Consider the following 21,233-nt stretch of genomic DNA (forward strand, 5'->3'; position numbering starts at 1 on the left):
AAATCTTGTAAGAACTATGGAGAGAGTTCAAAATATAAAGTTCCTGTTATGCAAACATGATGTCCTGAGCTCAAATCTTCAGGATCCAGGTAAGCCTAGTATGCTAGCCTGTTTCTTGAGTCAGACAGAAGACAGAGACACAGGGAATCTCCAAGAGTTTGTGGGACAGACAATCTGATTTAAGCAGCGATGAACAACAGGGAGACCTTGACCAGGAATGACATGTCTGGTTGTCCCCTGACATCCACATGTTCAAGGTGACATGCTTGAGCCTCAGTCATACACAGGAATATGCATACACACAGCACACACAGAGAAATTCTTAAGTGTCACAGTCTAAGAAATACACTCTTTAGTTGGATAGAATGACTAAATTTCTAAATGCAACTCAAAAATTTCTGCTTCTCCATTGAAAAAATCATTTTGAATATTTATTTAAGAAATGTGCTCCCCATGTGAGCAATAATCATATCACATGGAATTGGTTAGAAATGCAATATTTGTGTCTTTCTGTGAGACAGAGGGGGAAAAAAAAACCTTGGATCTGTAAGAAATGACCTGTTTGGTGAATACCCTAACTGTCATTATAGAACCTTCATCCAGTAACTGATGGAAGCAGATGCAGAGATCCACAGGCAAGCACCAGGTAGATCTCCAGGAGTCCAGTCAAAGAGAGGGAAGAGGGATTCTATGAGCAAGGGTAATAAAAATCATTATGGGTAAATCTACAGAGAAAACTGAACCAAGTTAGTGGGAACTCAGGAAATTTAGATCAACATCTGTGGAATCTACATGGGACTGGATGAAGCTCTCTGCATAAGAGAGATAATTGTGTAGCTTGGTCTGTTTAAGGGGCCCCTCACAATAGGATTAGGATCTATCCCTGGTGCATGAGCTGGCCTTTTGGAGCCTATTCCCAATGGTGGGACACCTTGCACAGCCTTGATGCAGAGGGGCAGCTGACCTGCTTCAACTCAATGTACCTGGCTTTGCTGACTCCCCTTGGGAGGTATTACCTCTTTGGAGGTGGGGATGGGGGCTGGGTTAGCAAGGAGAAAGCTATGGGGGACCGGGAGGAGGGATGAGAGAGGGATCTGTGATATGTATGTAAAATGAATAAAAAATTTCTTAATACAAAAAGGAAAGTAAAAAAAAAAAGAAAGAAAGAATCTGTTTTTCATTAAGCTTTCCAGGATCTTTGATTCACATTAAAATTTTAGGACAATTGTATTTGTCTTGTTGAAATGTCAAAATTTATACATCGGGGCTCTGTTTAGAAATTGTGTAATCACAGGGTCTTAATTCAACCTCCTTCTATCCCTCATTTGTCTTTATTGATTCATTATCCTCATGTATCTGAAGTCTTCAAAGATGGGACCTATTTAAAACTCAGTTTTGTATAGTTAGCATCTGATTTTCAGGACCTATAAATAAACTTGGTGAAATTTGTTTTGGTTTCTAGGATTGTCTTTATTTTGAGTGGGTTTTCATCATGACAGGAACATGTTCTTTTGAGTAGATGAGCCTGCATTTAAAATTCTTCCCACAGCTTGTGATTTATAAAGGAAGAGGCATCAGTAGGGGTGCACGACACAATTTCAAACATTTTGTGTTAGATAAAAGCAAAGGGTATATGACTATACGGTCCAGAACGTATCCAGTTCTATCGATCCAGCTCATGTTCTACAATTTTCCAATGATATATTTATTTTAACTTATTCAATACTATCCTTGAAACTTCAGTATTTTTGATATTCCTACACTTAAAAATTATTATTACGGTTAATGTATTCATTTTGTGTGTTTGTGTGTTGAGGGGAGTGCTCTAGCATACATGTATAAGACAAAAGACATCCTGTGGGAGTTTGTTTTTACTTTCTACCATGTGAACTTGGATAACTGAATTTAAGTCCTCAGGATTGACAGAAAGCATCTTAACTTCCTGAGCCATTTCGTCAACTTCATATTTGTACATTTTTTTGAAAGGACACAAAGTTGTCCATTGAAAAGCAAAGATAATAATAATATGGCATCTAAAATAAACTTTGAAAATTTAATTTGCAAAGTAAAAAGCAGAATTTCTATGCACCAATAACATTAGTTTTTATGTTTAAAGATCTTGTATTTAAAAAAAACATATTTACTATTGAGTAGTATATGGTTCTGTGTGAGTGTGAGTTACACAAGTGTGTAATGGGGAAAAGATAATAAATATATTCATTGAACATAAGAATTTAGACTACACTGTTGTTACAGCATAGTTTTTGTAGAATACAATTTTCTTTCTTTAGCTACTTTAATCCTTATTACATTTTATTAGTTATAGAACTGTAAAAAGTGGGGATTAAGAGATGACTCAGCAGCTAAGAGCGGTTTTTGTTCTTCCAGAGGACCCAAGTTCAATTTCCAGTACCCACATGATAGTTCACATCTGTAGCTCCATTTCCAGGTCAATTGACACCTTCTTCTGGACTCTGTCACTGAATAAAAGAGGTCCAGATACATACATGTGGAAAAAAATCTATATTTGTGAAATAAGAACAGATTTTAACCAAAAAAGATTCCATTAAAAATAAATATATGAAATTTATAAACACTCCAAGTAAATAGACAATTTCAAATACTATTAATTGTTTGGACTTCTTTGAATCATAAACCATAGACATTTCTACTGAATTTGTTAAGTCTCTTAGTGGAAGCTTTTCATCAGTGGGTATCTATTTTGAATCCTCATCGAGTTCATTTTTGAGTTCTTTTCTTTCTCTTCTCACTGGGATGTCCGTAGCACTCTGTCCTGGATTAGAAAGTTTCATTTATTTTGTTGACATTGAGCGTAGAACCCAGGTTCTTATGCACACTGGTCACATGATTTGCCTCAGTCATTATCCCCAGCTCCTACATCCTGCATCTAGTAATAGAGCTGCCAATTTTACAGATTAATAGTCCAAGAACTGTTATGCAGAATTCCACAGTAACTGTTAATAGAACACTTCATATATAGAGAAACTGGGACCATAAAATTGTCCCAGATTAAAGAGGCCCACTTTAATTTAAAATTTCTTCTGTAATTCAAAAATATGCAGATAAAACATGTAAAGACTTATAACCAATGAAAACTGTAGGAAGTAAGTTTCCAGTAGAACTTAAGTATTCATATTTGAACTACAGTAAGCCATGGCTAAAACTCCCACTACGAAATGTATTCATAATTTATAGCATATTATGTAACTATACTGTGACTTTGGCATTTGTATCTTGGTATAAATGTCAACTTTTCAGAAGCTTTCAATATTCACTCTTAAAAGTACACAATGGCTGTGCAATAGATATAGAGAGAATAGTGTTACAACAGAACAGAGTGAGTTCAATGGAGCTCCAGTTCTCAATAAGGCTGCAGGATAAGGAAACTGAAAAGTCTGAGCATGCCTGACTGCTTTACATGAGAAGCAGGGGTAGTATTTGATTTCTCACTTAATTAACAATATATAGTGGATTGTGCTGGCTACATAGAGCAGTATGTTGGAAATGATTCTGTGCTTGAAACTAACTAAGCACACACAACATGAGGAGGAATTCCCCTGAAAAATATGAACGTATTTCAGTGCAACTAGGAAGTGTGGCATGGAATGTGTATACATACATACATACATACATACATACGTACGTACGTACATACATACATACATACATACATATGTATATATAAACTTTCTCCTACAGAAAGATTCACAGATACCTTATTAGTGATGTACTTGAATTAACACTATAAAAGCCTCACCAAATCTTATCAGATATGATTGAAACTCAAATTACTATTTGTTAGCTCTGGTGGGTGATTCAAATCACCCTGATCTCTCAATCTGAAATGCCTAAAAATGTTTCATAGAATAATTTTCTCTATCTCCTTTCAGATAAGGTCACAGGCTTACATTCCCCCAAACAGTTTCCCTTCACAGTTCTTTAGTTGACTCCAGATGTGAATACAGAAGTAGACAGTGTGAAGAAAACTAGATGGAAGATCTTTAGCTGAGTATCTGCCATGCTACCATGGAAACTGGAGTCTACATACAATGTTGAGTAAGTCATTTGAAAAGGGAAAAAAAAGCAATAATCTAATGGACAGACAGCTAAGATACATGGAAATAGGGCGAGTAAAACTTTTTACAGAGATTTGTTTTGTTGGTCCAAAACCCTAAACCAAAACCAATTTATTGTACAAATAAATGAATGTGATGTTATTACTAAGCTATTGTATACATATATAATGAGTTATTGTATACATAAATAAATTATTGTTTTGTGTAATATGATTCTTCAAATACAAGAGTACCAAAATCTACCAAAAGTCTATCTTTGTGTAATTACTTTTTACAGAATTCAGAGATGGTTTTGCTTTTGTGAAATAAAATCAAATATGAGGGTATGAACACAGGAATCTTATTTTAATCATTTTTTTCATTTAATCATTTAATCATTTTTTTCAATATTAGTAATTTTATAATGCTTTAGGATTCCTTTAAAAGAATCTCTAAAGAAAATATTTCCTTGTAAAGAATACAGTACTTTTTAAAAATGTGGTTTCAAATAAGATGTTTTTCACAGTGTAGTCAAGATGCTTTAAATAGGACAAATAAACTTAGGTTTCAAACTATCTTAAATATCTGAGTTTTTAGCAAGGCTTCCAGTTGACTAATTGCAACCTAGTGATTTCAATAACAACCTAAGGAGTTTGTGCTTACAATGATTTGTGCACACTGATATCTTGTTATTTATTGTAATTGGCTTTATATCCTGGTGGAGCTGGCACTGATCAGTTACCATAGAGATGCTTTCAGGGTTCCAAGAGGGGAAGTGAGTTTAATCTCTGTGCATTACTTTAGTGGCATACCAATGTTATTAGAAAAGACTTAAATTAATTATGTTGGCCAAATAACATGTGACATTCTTGTATCTAAGGGGAAAAGTTAATCTCGTAAAAAAAAAAAAAAATTGGGGGTGACAAAGCTCACAGCAGCCTGTAGTTCCTGACGTCTTGTTTTTCCCCTGTAACTGAAAATTCCAAATGACAGATAACCTTTTCTATATCTCAAATTCAACCAAAAGCCATATCAACATTCTTTAAATTAACCATAGACTTCCTGATGCAGACACTTTCACAAGGCACGCGCAATCTTCAGCCTCCATGATGGCTTTATATAAAAGGAGACAGAGGTAGAGCTAGGGGAAATGAGAGCAGACATACTAAACCTAGGCTGCGGATGGTTCATATTTGTTCAATAAAGAGCCTATGCATGGCTGCTTGAAGACAGGAAATTACTCCTTAATCATACATTTGACACCTGGAGGGTTTGGTGGGTGTATATTGTATTCCAGAAAGAAAGAAGATGAACCTATCTTGTGTAAGCATAGGGCTTTGCGGGCATTGCTCTTACGGAGCTGAAGAAAGAATGACACATTGCCTGTTACTATGTGAGAACACCTCTCACAGCTCTCCACTCTGACTGTAGAATGAACCCCACAGGGAAACTCCTTGAGTGACAGTGCAAGTGGCTTAGAGGGAATTTGGATGTGATTTATGAAGGTCAAGCCTTTACTTGGCATTTTTTTTTTTTCATTGAAGAACGTAGTAAATGACAGAAAAACAAGCTAGCATCATATGAGTTACAGAGAAAAATGATTTCTTTATTTACACACTATACTTGTAAAGGTTCTTTTTATCCTCTATGACAAGTTTCAGATACAACCAATTTACCATTTTCCTGGGCATGATTATTGTAGTCACTTGCTCAGATCTGGTTTTAGTCTCCTCTATGAGTTAGCCATAGGCCATGAAGCTTTCACTGTACTTCTCAAGTACTTCTTAAGTCTGTAAAATATAAATGTGGCTCATGATAGGCTGTTGTCATGTCTCCTCAAATCACTGTGATGGGAACATTGTGTCTGGTAACAAATAAGTACTCAGTTGTTTCAGTGTTTACTAGAACAAAGTAATAACCCAATTGAGAGCATTCTGTGGTTAAGGCTTTAGATTTGGGCTATAAAATATGTATTGCCTCCATGCAATTTCCCCTTGCTCTATTTTGTGTTTCCTGAGGTTACTTGTTTGATGCCTGGGATGGCTGATAGTTACTATTGATGCATTTGATTCTAGTAGTAAAGTCATATGATTGACTAGAGTTAAGGTCTGAAATTACAGTCTTTTGTTCTGTTTAAACTTCAGGCAAGGAGATATTTTTAAAGAGACCTGTAACTAATACTATGAGGCTTTTCTTTATGTGCATGCATTTTAAAAGGATGAGAACATAGGGGAACGGGAGGTTCCAGCTGGAACAGAGACAAAGTGAGAAAGCAAGAAAAGGGATATCATGATAAATGAAGACACTATGGGAATAGGGAGAAACAGGGTACCAGGGAAGTTCCCAGGAATGCACAAGGATGACTCCACTTTAGAATACTGGCAGTGGTTGAGAGGGTCTACTCCAGTGATCAGATGAATAGCATGTCATCATAGAGCCCTCATCCAATGACTGATGGAAGCAGATGCAGAGATCCACTCCTAGGCACCAGGCCGAGCTCCAGGAGTCCAGTCGATGAGAGAGAGAGGAGGGATTCTCTATGAGCAAGGGACATTGAGATCATGATGGGAAAATGTACAGAGACAGCCAGCCAAACAGTGGCAATGCATGAACTGTGGACCAGTAGCTGAAGAGCCCCATGGTACTGATCTAGGCCCTCTGGATAAGTAAGACAGTTGTTTAGCTTGAACTGTTTAGGGGCTCCCCAGACAGTGGGATCAGGACTCGTCCCTGGTGCATAAGCCAGTTTTTTGGAGCCCAGTGCCTATGGTGGCATACTTTGCACAGCCTTGGTGCAGGGAGGAGGGGCTTGGACCTGCCTCAGCTGAGTATGCCAGGCTCTGCTGACTCCCCATGGGAGACCTTGCCTTGGAGGAGGTGGGAATGCATGGGGTTGTGGGAAAAGGCTGTGGAGCGGGAGGAGGGAGGTGAGGGGAATCTGTGGTTGGTATGTACAACGAAGAGAAAATCTCTTAATAATAATAATAAAAAGAAAAATAGGCACAAGTCAAATATTTTAACAATGTGCATCTAGAAAATCCAGATTTGCTTGTAAAACTGGATAATAAAGAAACCTGGGTACACAGTTAGCTGATATAATTCTTGACTGATCCTCTAAGAGACTTTTAATATATTCTCACTGTTACCAAATCATAAGGTACTAAAATGAATGGAAAAAAAAGTGAAGAACAAGGAAACTGTTAAGATCTCAATGTGGGAAAAAGCAAACGCCCTGGGAAGTGAGAGTGATGAGGTTGAACACTGATTGTGCAAGGTCCATGCACTCAGAAGTGTCCTCTCAACTAAGATCTTCAAATCTCATGGAAAACCCAAAGGGTTTTGCTGAGTACTGCATACTCTAACAAAAATATAAACATAGGCCAAACTTTAAAATAATGTCTGTTATCTACAGCATAGTTGCAAAGTCGGAGATTCCCAGTCATTTGGTCATTACTTTTCATTATGGAGAAGATCCTACCTCCTATGTTCTTTCGGTATCCCAGTTGTTCCAAAGAATACAATGACTTATAAAGGCATGGATAAATTGATCTTCTGACCCAAAGTCAGTTCATCTGAAATGGTCCCAGTTTGTCTATGGAGCCAGACATTTTGCATGGTTTCCTGCATCTAAGGCTTACTACACAAATCTTTGCCTTCCAGTGTCAGCTGCCGTCTGCATTTTTTTTTTTCATTTTTCATTACTAAAAAATTTTCTACTCACTCCACATGTTATCCACAGAACCCCCTCCTCCCTCCGCCTACCCCCCAGCCCTCTTTTCCAAGCCACCCTGCATCCCCACATCCCCCAAATTGAGGTCTCCCATGAGAAGTCAGCAGAGCCCAGTACACTGAGCCTAGGCAGGTCCAAGCCCCTTCCCACTGCACCAAGGCTGTGCAAGGTGTCACACCACAGGCACTGGATTCCAGAAGCCTGCCCATAGACCAGGGACAAATCTGGATCCCCCTACCTGGGTGTCCCCAAACAGTTTGAGCCAAACAACTGTCTTCCATATCCAGAGGGCCTAGTCCAGTCCCATGGGGACTCCACAGCCACCAGTCCACAGTTCATGGACTTCCACTAGTGTGGCCAGTCATCTCTGCATGTCCTCCCATCATGATCTCGACATCCCTTGCCTGCAGTATCTCTCCTCTCTCTCATCAGTTGGATTCCCAGAGCTCAGCCTGGTGCCTGGCCATGGATCTCTGGATTTGCCTCCACATGTCACTGGACAAAGGCTCTATGATGACAGGTAATTTGCTAGGCTGGTCACCAGAGTAGACCGGTCCAGGCACCCTCTGGACCACTGCCAGCAGACCAAGGTGGGTCAACCTTGTGGATTCTTGAGAGCCTCCCCAGCACCCTGTCTCTTCCTATTCTCATGATGTCCTCATCTATCATGGTATCTCCCTCCCTACCCTCCCACTCTGTCCATGTTCCAGCTTGACCCTCCTATTTCCCTATGATCTCATCCCCTATTCCTCACCCTCTTCAACACCCCCCCCACACACCCAGTCCACTCATGTAGATCTCATCCACTTCTCCTTCACAGGCTCTTCCGTGTGTCCCTCCTAGGGTCTTTTCCTGTTAGTTATCCTCTCTGGAGTTGTGGGTTGCAATCTGGCCATCCCTTCCCTCACATCTAGTATCCACTTATGAGTGAGTACATAATACAAGGACTCTCTTATAGGTCATATTATTGGTACTTCTTCAGCTGTCAAGCTCCATATCAAGACATCTGATTGTTTTGACAGTCCTGCTTATCATGACTCAAATTTCCTTAACTTCTAAATACTTTTATAATTTTCAAACCATGTTTTCTATGAGGCACCCAGTAATAAACAATGTTATCCACTGCTTGAGTAAAGATATGTAACCTGTCATGGGAATTTAAGCACATGCCTTAGCCTACTAGGGTATCAGCAACCTTCCTCCTACATGTGACATTATACTTTGAATATGGAACTCTTTGGAAACATGAATTAGAAACCAACATGCAATGTCAACCAACTCTACTTCAAGGGAGTATGATTTGCACAAAAATGTAAGAAACAATTTTCATAAGTTTGCTTCATATGGAGAAGGAATGGAAAATTAAATAATTCATCTGCTCAAGTACAAAATCTAAACATAAATAAGATAAACTATTAAGCTAATGTCTTGTCTAAATGAGTTAAGTTCTTATAAGTTCAGGTAGTTTATCACAAGTTAGGCTTACTTAGTTAAACTAATATTAGCTACAAAGTCAGCTACTTACTTAAAGTATTAACTGGCCTCTTATTAGTCTTAATTTGTTTGCCCAGAGTTTCTATTTTCCTGGAAGGCTTTATAACCATATAGTTGGCTGAAGTTGGAGAAATCTCCACGTTCTGTGGTGATATTTTATTTGTGCTGAAATGTGATATTTTATTTGTATGTTAATAAATACAGTTTGCCTGGAGATGAGAGGTTATAGTCAGCCATAAGAAGAAGTCAGGTGTTGGTAGCACACGCCCTTAATCCGATCACAGGGCAGGCAGAGTCTCTGTGTGTTCAAGGACACAGCCAAGTGTGGTGACACATGCCTTTAATCCCAGTACCAACCATAGGGACCCGGAGGTCTGTATAGACAGGCAGTGAAGAGGAAGTGATGTGGATGGACTTAGAGCCAATAAGAAGGCAGAACATCAAGGCAATAAGGGTATAGATTAGACAGAAAGAGGTTCTCTTGGGAAGCCACAGCAACATGTTGAGCTAAGGTTAGTTGGCAGCTATTGCTCTGATCTCTATGGCTTGCACCCTTGTATTTGGTTCTGTATTTCTTATTTAATAAGACTGTTTAGAAATTCATCTACAACATTCTTACCACACTGATGGGAATATCTATAGAAAAGTATGTGATTATCAAGCATGACACAGAAGGAAATATCTGTTAGAGATCTTGAGCAGGAAACGCTGGTTCTAATGTACATGACCTCATTCTGGCAAATGGCTGTGTAAAGTAACTACAATCAGAGGGATATAATCAGGACTTTACATGAACCCCATGATTATGAGAGTACAGTACAGAAACTAAACTTTTCTAGAATCCTATAATAGTGAAGGCTGCAACTTTATGAACATACTCTAAACTACTGAACGCCACACTTCACAATGGTGAATTTTATGGTACTTTAATTTTAGTGTTTTACAACTAAATTTGGTAGAAATAAATAGAACTATAATTTATGTTTATTGTTTACTGTTTGGTATTTTGTTTATTGTGAGATAGCATCTTATTTTGGTTCTATTACTGCCCTACTACTTGTTATGCAGTACAGGTTGGTCTTGAATTCATGGCAATCCTCTGCCTCAGGCTCCTGGAGTACTGGGTTACAGGCACACCACTATATATAGCCTTACATTTACTTTTAAATTTACCTTTATTGATTTTCTATTTTATTAATATTTTAAAGTTACTCAATATATTTGTATAAAGTATGTTTGCAGAACTTATATTTGTGATGAGTACATTCTTTAAATACTTTACTAAGCAATTTCAGAGAAAACTGGTAATTATGATTGATTTTTGTACAGATACTGTAGCCAGATTAACCAGTTCTTAGTTTGTGAAATCTATTTAGCATTTATAATAATAATCAGGGGAGCACTCTAAATAAATCATTAGATGTATTATAATTTGCAAATAAGATATAGATATTGGCCAGTGTAGGTTTTAGGGCTTGGCTTTGATGGATAGCCCAATATTTGTTTCCTGCTTCCTGGTAACTCAGATCAGCTTGACCTGCTACTGTCTACTTAGGGGTGGGACCTATAACCTCTGTCTCCCTGGTAATTTATACATTATTTCCAAAGAGCTTGAGAGAAAAAAAATCAGACTGCTTTAGAAAGTGAGGCATAAAATGATTGTATCTCACTGCTCTACAGCACCTTGTGGTTTTTCAAAGTATTTTCATGGCCATTATCTCGGATAATGTATTGCTCGCAAGCCTCTGGCTTCCTGGGAATTCTATTATCCAAATCTCTCAACAGCAAAATTTCCAGCGCTATACTACTATACTTTTCACAAGCCTTGTTGAGTTTTCTTCTATCTTGCCTTTCTCTGCTGATTTTACATTCCTGAAGGGTTATGACTATTCTCTCTAGTCTTAAAAGTATATCTCTCCTTTCCCTCTCACTGCATCCTGCAGAGTAGACAGTCAGTCTATACTGGTTGATGATTTTCTCTCAATCTGACTTCCTGCCTATTGGAGAAGCCCTAAGGGACTTAGACATCCTCTTCTGTGCCTCGGCTAGAACTTACTCTCTTTAATCAAATAGTGCCAAAAGCTCCACAAAGATATTTCTGTCTTTTTTTTTTTTTTTTGCTCAATCTCCAATTGCCTGTTTGTGATTTCCATTTTCTGAAGCAAGTAATTGCTTCTTAACACTATTTGTACTTAGCATACATACATTATTCACAGCTCATATTCAGCCTTTCTGAAGATGTTTATCCTCATTGTCAAGGTACAGTTACTCTCAGTAGTTATTTGGAAAAGTATTTGCCTATAATTTGTGTAGTAGAAAAATTCTATCTGGCAATACATTTTTCCAGTCAAACATTTTTTTATTGATTACTTGATAAGAAAAAGGAAGCTCATTGGTAAAGAGTTTTGATAGATTATATTATAGAAAATATTTTCAAAGTAACTATAATATTGGAGAGAATTAGTTAAATATCATAAAAGACACTATAAATATATCTGCAAGTACAAAGGAAGAAAAAAATTTCATCTTATGCCAATAAACTTAACATCCATTTAGAAAGTCTGTGACGTCTCAAGTCACACATGACATTTCGTGTGTGTATGTGTCCAGTCATACCAGACATTTCCTCTGGCATGCCTGAACAGGCTCAGGAGCTTTTGTACACATGCTTGTGGCCGAGTATACATGTGTGTGAGATTATGTAATGAGAGGCCAGTACTTTATGTCTGCTGTCTTCTTCTATCACTTTCCACCTTATTTTTTGACATAAGGCCTCTCACCAAACCCAGAGCTCATCAATTCTGCTAGGCCAGCTGGCCACTGAGCCCCAGGGATCCACCTATTCTCCAGATATCATTGGGATTTGTTTTATAAGTAAAAACTAAATAAGTGGTCAAACAATTAGCGGACAGTGAAAATGGATGAAACTGTCTGTATTGCATGCGCTCTCCTTCATTACCTACAAATGCGGTGCAGATGTGATTCCTAGAGATAACCTAGTACAGTCAGAAGACATGAAATAATGTATAAAAGGGGAATTTCTTCTGCATTGATTCATGCCTACCATTCTGTTCGAGGAGATGGTAGGGATCTGGGTCCCAGCAAGTTACCTGTTCATTCCATCAGAGGCATTCTGCTGGAATGCTGGGAGGTGTGGCAGACACATTCTCCACAGGAAAACATAATGACAATAACAGAAAATAATCTTTACAAAAATAATATGCTTGTCAGACTTCAACACTATTTCAAAGACTAACTTCAGCAATAAAAGTTATTTTCACCTGGACTTTTTCTTCCCTATTACTTCAAAGCTGCTTGCTGAAAATTTAGGAGACTAAGAGAATTAGCATGCTCCCTGCTGCATTTTATCTATTTAACTGGCAGTGGTTAACCAGAATTCATACCTATTTAACATTTTAAAATTGGACAGAAATGCCGACTGTAGGTTCAATGGCAAATGTGCCTTTTGACAAATGAGTTGCAGAGAGTTAACAGATATTTCTGCCCTTCCACAAATGTGCAGGGGAAAATCTTAAGAATGTGAACATTGAAGTGCTTTGGTATGTGATTTTATTCCTTTAGTGTACAGACAATTGGCCAAAAGCCAATTTCTAACTAACTATTCATTCGTTCCTCTCTAAAGTCACTCCCTTCGCATTTCACTAAAAGGATGTTGTTTAGCAGTGCAACAGAAAGGTCAGAGCCTAATGAATCTGCCATTTCTTCTTTTGATCCCACTGAAGAAGAGATAACACAATGAAGAATGCGCATTTTGTTGTCTAGATGAATTGAAACAGCCTCCTGCATGTCAAAACAAATAAATATATGATAATTAGTCCATTGTTGAATTGTAAGATTGTTGATGAAGCTTTTGATTGTGTAGGACTAAACTTAATTATAAGTGCCAATATTCCCTTGAATATATTTACTTCCATGTAGATGATTTTATTAAAATATTATTTGAAAAATTAATTCCTAAAACCTTTCTTGAAACTTTGTACTTGAAAAAAATAATTTTGTACTGACAATCTTTAAAAGTTTCTCAGTTAGTTCTGTAAACATTTATTTTCTCTCTTCTGTTTCCTGCACACAACTGTTCTTAATGAGTTTGATTGACGTTTGGTAATAACACCTTTCTGGTCCCTCATTCCTGTTAATGAGAGGAACTCCAGCAGCCACTCAAAAGTTGGGCATATTAAGGGTATATGCCACAATGCACCATAGTGTACCAGGCAATTCAACATCAGGCGGCCTCTAAAGTCTCAATGGCTTTAGGAGAGGAACAAGGTTTTCTTATTTGAAGTTTGACATCCCAGGATATAAATGTGTCCTTCAAAAAGATTGTCTTTGGCAGCACCATAAAAGACAATACCTGTGACTGAATCAGAGACTGGAACTCAGATTCAATTCCACCTGATGGCTTATACAATCTGCCCAAAGTAATACCCATGGATTCTTCATGAATGTAATTCAAAGAATTATGTTTTCCCTTTTGTTTTATGTAGAATGACATTTTTAGGATTTCAATAGGTGTTTTCACAATACACATAAATTTATTATTATTTGTAAATACAAGTAAATTTCTCTATTTTGAATAATATTCAATAAGTGTGTTTTCTTCTCTAAACCTATGTATATCTGAGATCAATGGGTAAGCATGCTTGATCAGCACACCTGAAGACAGAGCTGGAGTCCCCCACACCTATATAACAAAGGGCACTGCTGCCTATGCTTTTAAGCCTGATACCAACATTTTGAAGATAATTATATAATTAAACTCATTGACACACGCTTGTCCTCAAAAATTCTTATGAAACACTCTACGCCCAGAAAACAGGTCTGAAGGTGTCTTAGTTACTGGAAAAAAATAAATTAGAGAAATATCAACATTGAAAACTCATAGAGGTGTGGCATTTAATGATTTTTTTAAAATTTATCTTCTAGAAGGTGATCAATTTTCTTTTGGTTAATCAAAGGTAGAAAGGATGAGTGAATAGTTTTTAAAATGATGTATATGAAAATTTTTTACATTTTTCTTATAAAAAGTGCTGCCTCCAAACACAAATTTCCATTAGCTAGAACAGATTCATATTATTTGTAAAACAATCCAGACTTTCATTCTGTAATAAATCTTTTCTATCTGGGCTGTTGGCCAGGATGAAGACACTTGCTGCTGCTGGTGCTGACAGCGTTAGTTTCACCTAGGTCATTATTGTATGTACAAATGAAATGTTAGAATTATATGAAGTTTATATTTCCATTTGACAGAAAGAGAGAAAATTCCCGAATATTTGATTCCATTTTCCATCTGTTTCATTGACTTCCATTTTGTGTATGTGTGTGTGTGTGTGTGTGTGTGTGTGTGTGTGAATATAGTATGAAGATCTAGAGGGGTTCAGAATTTTGTCTCAGAAAGTTCTGGTATATATTGGATTGCCACAGTTCTTTTGACATTGTTTATGAAGTCTCCTCTTCAGACCATAGTGCAGTAAGTATCTGCTAGGGAGTATCCATAAAGGACTTTGGCTTCTCCAGTGTAGTTTAGTGTGAAGACACCAATAATGAATAGAAGAATAAGCAGGGGTCAATAAAAGATGACAAGTTCTGAGCTCAAAGGTTCAAAAGGAAATCTGATATTCTTACTCAGATTTGATGAAAAAAAGGACAGAAAAATTAGAATTGCCTTTGCTTAGTGAATGGTGTAACTGCTATAAGGCATAAAGGAACCAGGTTCCAATATCGGTAATATAAGTGTTCTCAAGAAAGCCTATTTTTCTAAGAGCAAAGGAGCTTCCAACTTGCTACTAAGAAAAGCAGTTTGATACCCTCATAACTATGTAGTCCTACAATTTAGGAAACCTTATGTTCTGAAGATCTGGTGTCCTTCACTCAATGGGTTATCTTTTGAGGGACGGCTGAGCTACATGAGAGATATGAAGATAATCAGACTCAGTCATAATAGAGAGCATTTCTGTTATCATAAATCTGCACTACTACTGGGCAGAGTAGCTCATGTCATTAGTTCCAGCACATAGGAGGCTAAGGTAGGTGGATCTCTAAGTAATCAAATGCATCATGATCTATACAGTGAGTTCCAGGCTAGCTACAGCTAGATATTGAAACTTCATCTTTAAAAAATCAAAAAGAAAAAGAATCTGCAGAAAGAATCATAAAATACCATTTAGAAGCTAATTCTATTAGTTCACTTCTGGGAATTCATCCAAAGGGAATAATAGAGGATGTGAATATCTATAGAGGTGCTCATTATGGCATTACCACTAAGAGAGAAAAATAGAAAACAAGGTAATTGTTCAACGCTGGTGCATGTGTAGCATTAAACTCTAGAATGTGATAACACCATACTGAACCACACACAAGGATATTGAAGCCATCTTGTAAAGCCAAATATAAATCAATAAGGCCATGTATAACAAAATGTCCCTAATCCGATAATCTGAACCATAAAATACTTCAACATCAAAAATTATTTGGTGTTAAACTGAAGTATCAAGATTAAATTCCATATTTGACCTCATCATAAAAATATTATATAACATTGTCATCATACTATATCTCTGTGTCTTTGTGTTTTTATGTCTCTCTCTCTCTCTCTCTCTCTCTCTCTCTCTCTCTCTCTCTCTCTGAGTAAGTGTGTGTGTGTGTGTGTGTGTGTGTGTGTGTGTGCCTTCATGAGAAGTGCAGATGTGTACATGCATGATATAAACAATCTTTTAGATGTGGGGCACTTCCTAAAATATTTTATTATATATTTGTAAATATTCCCAAATGGGATAAAAATCAGACTTCCTAAAGTCTTCATTTCCAAAGCATTTCAGATAAAATTAGTTTCTAAAGTGGAAAGAGATAGAATCTCTTCTAGACTCAGAGAACACTCAGATAGTTCCAGTAATGAATCATTACCAAAGGTTCAGGTAGAGCGTGGACACTGCCTTAAAAGTTCAGAAGGAGAACTGTTACCTGGGGAAACAGTGGAAACACAAGAAGGGGCCATGAATGAGCAAATATAAAAGAAGGCTGTATAGGGAACATGCCTCCTGAGGAATGGTGGTGTGGCACAGGAGAGAAAGCCATGGACATTAATAAAGACTTTCTCTCCTTTGCTACTGACATATCTTCATTTAGGTCTTCTTACTCATCCATCTGAAAGAAGACAAAGGGTAGGAGAGCACTGAACAGTCTGGGATAGAAAAGAGGATAGACAGAGGCCAACCTAAAGGAAAGAAAATGTTGGCATAACTTCAAGTGGTAATACTGTTTTTAAGCAAAATGAATGCTTTTTCTGTGCCCCGAACACAAGCAAATACACACAATGAGCTCATGGAGACAGCATGTATAAAACTGATTCATGCTTAAGTCTACAAACATCCCAGACTGGAGGAATGGAGTTTGATAGAAGTCCCATTCCTGGCCAAGGAATGAATGACTTCTAATTGCTGCTGAGTGTGGAAAAGTGTTTGTTTACTTTTTTCACCCCCCTAGAGTGGTATTTCTATATCCAGGGCAAGACCCACAACTATGACTAACTGGAAAACATAAGCTAGACTGCTAGGTTTTGTTTGTTTGTTGAGAGAGAAGATGAAAGTGGGTAGGTAAACAGGTAAGGGAGGATCTGGGAGAAATGTACAGAGGAGAATGAATATGAGCAAAATAAACTGTGTGGAATTCAAAACAAAATATAAAAATATTACTTAGAAATCAATAAAAGAAACTAGTGTCTGGGAATTATGAAGAGCAAAAGATAGCATATGCATTATTTTACATTACTGTCTCTGGAGCTGATCAAGAGAAACATGTTGTTAAATAGAGGTCATCTGTAGGATGACTGTGTGATGCAACACATGATTAAAAATCACAGAAACAAGGGTAGGCAGACTAGGAGAGAGAGAACCAGAGAACCAGCCTGTGTTCTGCATAGTATAACTAACACTTTTTCTTTCAAATATTTACTTTAAAAAGTATTATGAAGTTAGTTGTACTTCAGACCTTAGGTACTTGAGACCTTATCCTGACTTCGAATGTATAAAAAATGGATTCAGAAATAAAAAGTAATTAGAATGGCACAAGGCAATTAAGTATAGTGTTCTTTTCCAATTTCTGCTTGGTTGCTGTTTGGAGAAATTAAACACACACACACACACACACACACACACACACACACACACACACACACACGGACACACACGGACACAGGGAAGGAGCTATGAATATGACATACAAACAGATGACGTATGCTGTTGGTCTGGGAGACTATGTGAGAGAGGACATTCTGATTGGAAACTAAGAATTTTCTGCACTTTTCAATCTTCTAGGAAAAGAATGCCTGATGAAAAAATGAAATGGACTGTGAAATATTAGCATAAGGCTTAGGGTACTCTACATCGTTTCAATCTCCATAATAGATTTTCTACACACCTTCAACCCTGTAAAATCAGCTCAATCCCTTGTTCGTGTGTCACTCCAAGGATAATCCTGCTCTTACAATCATTTTGACATAACTGTGATTTTATCAATAGAGGTTTTAACTATACTGTTAGAATGATCAACTAAATACAGTCCCCTGAAACCCACTCATTTATTTTGGAAGTAAATTGTTTTATGATGGATTCAATTAGTAGGTTTTAGATCAAGAAGACTGAGGGAAAGCATTAGACATACTGATATGGATGATCAGAATGAAAAAAAAAATGGATAATTTTCTGACAGCTCTATCTGGTAACATAATTCTATAATAGGAGAAAATAGATCAACACTAAAACTTTGGGATAAAAATGAACAAATATTAATACTTTTCAATTCTTTATTCTGAAAGCACTCAGGAAGACATTTCTGTGTCAATCAGAATGGTCTCACAGGAACAGTTTTTTTTTTTTTTTTTTCTCCACTCACTAGAATTAGATATCTATGCTAAAAAAAATTGTGACACATGAAGATTCAAATTTCTCAGGTACTTTATCAGTGATGCATGGACACAGCATTAATCAAGAAGTCTTTTTTTACAGTAAACATCTCATGATTTGTCAACAATTTTCTGTTTTGCCTTAAAAGAAAACCCAACTTTAAGCTCCCTGTTTATCCTGGCAAACAGGCTGGTGGGTGTCTGGCTTGTTGAATCATTACCACATGCAGTGTTATTTTGTGTTCTTTTCTCATATTTCCATATGCAAGAATAAATCCTTAGAGGAAAATGGCTTATGAATTTCCTTTTAGCTGCCAGAATGCTATTGACATCCTCAAAATGGATCGAGTGTCAGGAGCCCAGAATTAACCCCAGATTTGCCCTTCTGACTTGGGCCAAGAAGATTCTTTCTCAGTTTTTCGACGAGAACCATAACAATCATTCCTTCTAATGCAAAATAATTGTTTGGCTAATGTGTGAAAAAAATTGACAAGTATAACAATATTAAAATTCAGTTTTGTCTTGAAGTTTTAGTGGAAAATAGAGAGAAAGAAGTGTTCAGGATACCATAGAAGATATTCAGCATATAGAATGTGTTTTTAGAAGTCGAGATACAAATGGATATTGGCATTTAGATTTTACTATGTAAAAGAGAAGCGGAGAAAGTATATCATGAATGTGGAAAGTAATACATATCTAGAAGTTTAATACTAATTCTGAAAATGAAGCAATTCTGCCTTCAACATTCATCCTAAGAGATGAGGACAAAAAAATCACCATAACCTCTTGCACTTAAGATAAGTTATAATAAATGTTTATAGCATGCAAATAAAACTAAAAAAAATTCTTTTGAGCCATTTTCAGATATTCAGTTATTACATCACCCTAATGAGTTTGAGGAGAAGCTGCTCCAAAAAGGAGTTGGTATTTCCAGAAGAAGGCTGGTTCGAGGCTTCAGTATGTTATATAGAAGACTAAATTTTGGGATACCCTGAGTAGAGCTATTGATGGACAAGAACAGAAAAAACAAAGCTGTATTCAACATACATGATGATTTCTTTTCTAAGTGTAACCATAACTTCTCATAGTAACTACCCAAACAAACATGTGGCTAATAGAGTGCTACCTGATCATCATAGTACAACCCTTTAAATAGACATTGATGAGGGGGTAGACCATTTTGTGAATTCTTAATCTGCCTGTATCATCAATATAATAAACAGTTACTACACTGAGAGTTGGATGTATTCACAAAATGCCTGTAAGTCTATCCACTGGGTTTACAAATGGACGTCAGCAACAGAACATAGTCACAGGGTATAGACTGTGTCATTATACTACCTCATTTTTGTATTTTTAGTATCCTATGAAGTCAGAACACTGGGAAAACTTGAAGTACGTAAAAGAAAACCAAACAGCCTTCCATAAACATAAACATTAATCAGATAGAGCCTTAAGGACATTGTCTGGTCTTAGTCACACAGAATAAAAAAAATTCCCATAGAATGAAGAAGGAAACAACTGAAAAGATATTTTCAGCATCTTTAAAGTCATCTTGCAAGATAGACACTGTAATACCTAGTTTAACAACTGCTTAAAATACCTCAAAGATTTTAGGGAACTTACTCAAGGTCACAAAACTATGAAAAACAGGAGCTAGGTCTACAGTTGAATAGTTAGTCACAAAAATATTATATCTCTGTATTACATAGAAATAAAATGGACATGTTTTCAAGCTTTACTTTTATTGTGCAATGTACTTTAAACACTGGCTTCAACTTTTTCTACCATGTATTTATAACTATAACATTAAACTCACTCCAAAAATTTCCCTGTAGTTCTAGTGCAACCAATGTCTACCTAGTAAGGAAATTTTGTGAATTGTGCTTTTAAATGTAAGTTTTGGCCAGTTACTCAACAGTTTTTTGAGCTTAGATTGAAGCAGTACAGGACTTTTAAAGCAATGGGTAGGTGTGCTCCAAAATTGCAAAGCACTAATGCATTTATTGGCTAAGCACATTTATAACTTGAAATGACAGTTAGCATGCTGTACACAAGGCCTGACAATTGCCTGATGGTGCAAACATCACCATGTAAATATGAAACAATTAGGCAGAGGATGGAGTTGCAGTGCATTATTTTGCTGATCTTAACTCTTAACAAAATTATACACAGAAACTTTATGCTATTATAATGAGAACCAGACCTCATATATTACAAAGAAAAGCCTTACTTTTGGTTCAAAATTAAAAGGTATAAATGTAAGAAAGAAATGGTGGTGATGCCTGTACCCACAAATACAGCCAGTCATAATTAAAACCAAGAGAGACGTGTTGACCCTGGAAGATCTTCATCAGTCTCTTAAAGATATCCAGTACAATGTTTCAAAGAAACAAAGACTTTCTCCTTAGGGTACAGACATTGATAGCATTGTGATGTTTTAAATAATTATGGAGAATGGCAGGGTGAGATATAACCCCATGGTCTCGTCGTTTCACCATACGTAATAAAGAATAAAGAATCTTTGATATAAATGCTCAGTTTACATGTAAGCTTCTAGAGATCATGGAAATAAAGATAACTCAACTGAGCCAGCTTTATAATTTAAGTCGGCATTGAAACTAATTTATTAATAAATGCAATAGGATATGTATATTCAAGTAAAGAAAATAGTCTTCTTGCTAAGCAATGACCTGAGCACACAATCGGTTTTATCTTTCAAAATGACTAAATTATTGCCTAATTCACTTCAACCATACAATAAAGAAAAAGAAAAACTAATTTTAAAAAGCTGTGAACATGACCCAAGTTACGAGTAATATCCATGAAAATCATATAAGTCCAATTGGATCTAAAACCAATGTAATCAAGCTGCACTGCGACCTTTCTTACTGCAGCAGAAGCTCACCACATTCATTAATGTTTCTTAGAAACACAGAAAATGTGCCTGTCTGTCCTCGTCACGTGAAGTCGGCATGATGCACAATACTCTAGAGCCTAAAGTAATTAATGCGAT

At 36.7% G+C, this 21,233-nt stretch overlaps 1 protein-coding gene across 1 annotated transcript in view; it reads right to left on the reverse strand.

Moving 5' to 3' along the window:
• Tenm3 (teneurin transmembrane protein 3) overlaps positions 1 to 21,233 on the reverse strand; it is a 2,620,641-nt gene that overhangs the window by 2,120,820 nt on the left and 478,588 nt on the right. The gene's annotated exons all lie outside the window — the stretch shown is intronic.

This window comes from Onychomys torridus, chromosome 17 (genome assembly GCF_903995425.1).
Source record: "Onychomys torridus chromosome 17, mOncTor1.1, whole genome shotgun sequence".
NCBI lineage: Eukaryota > Metazoa > Chordata > Mammalia > Rodentia > Cricetidae > Onychomys > Onychomys torridus.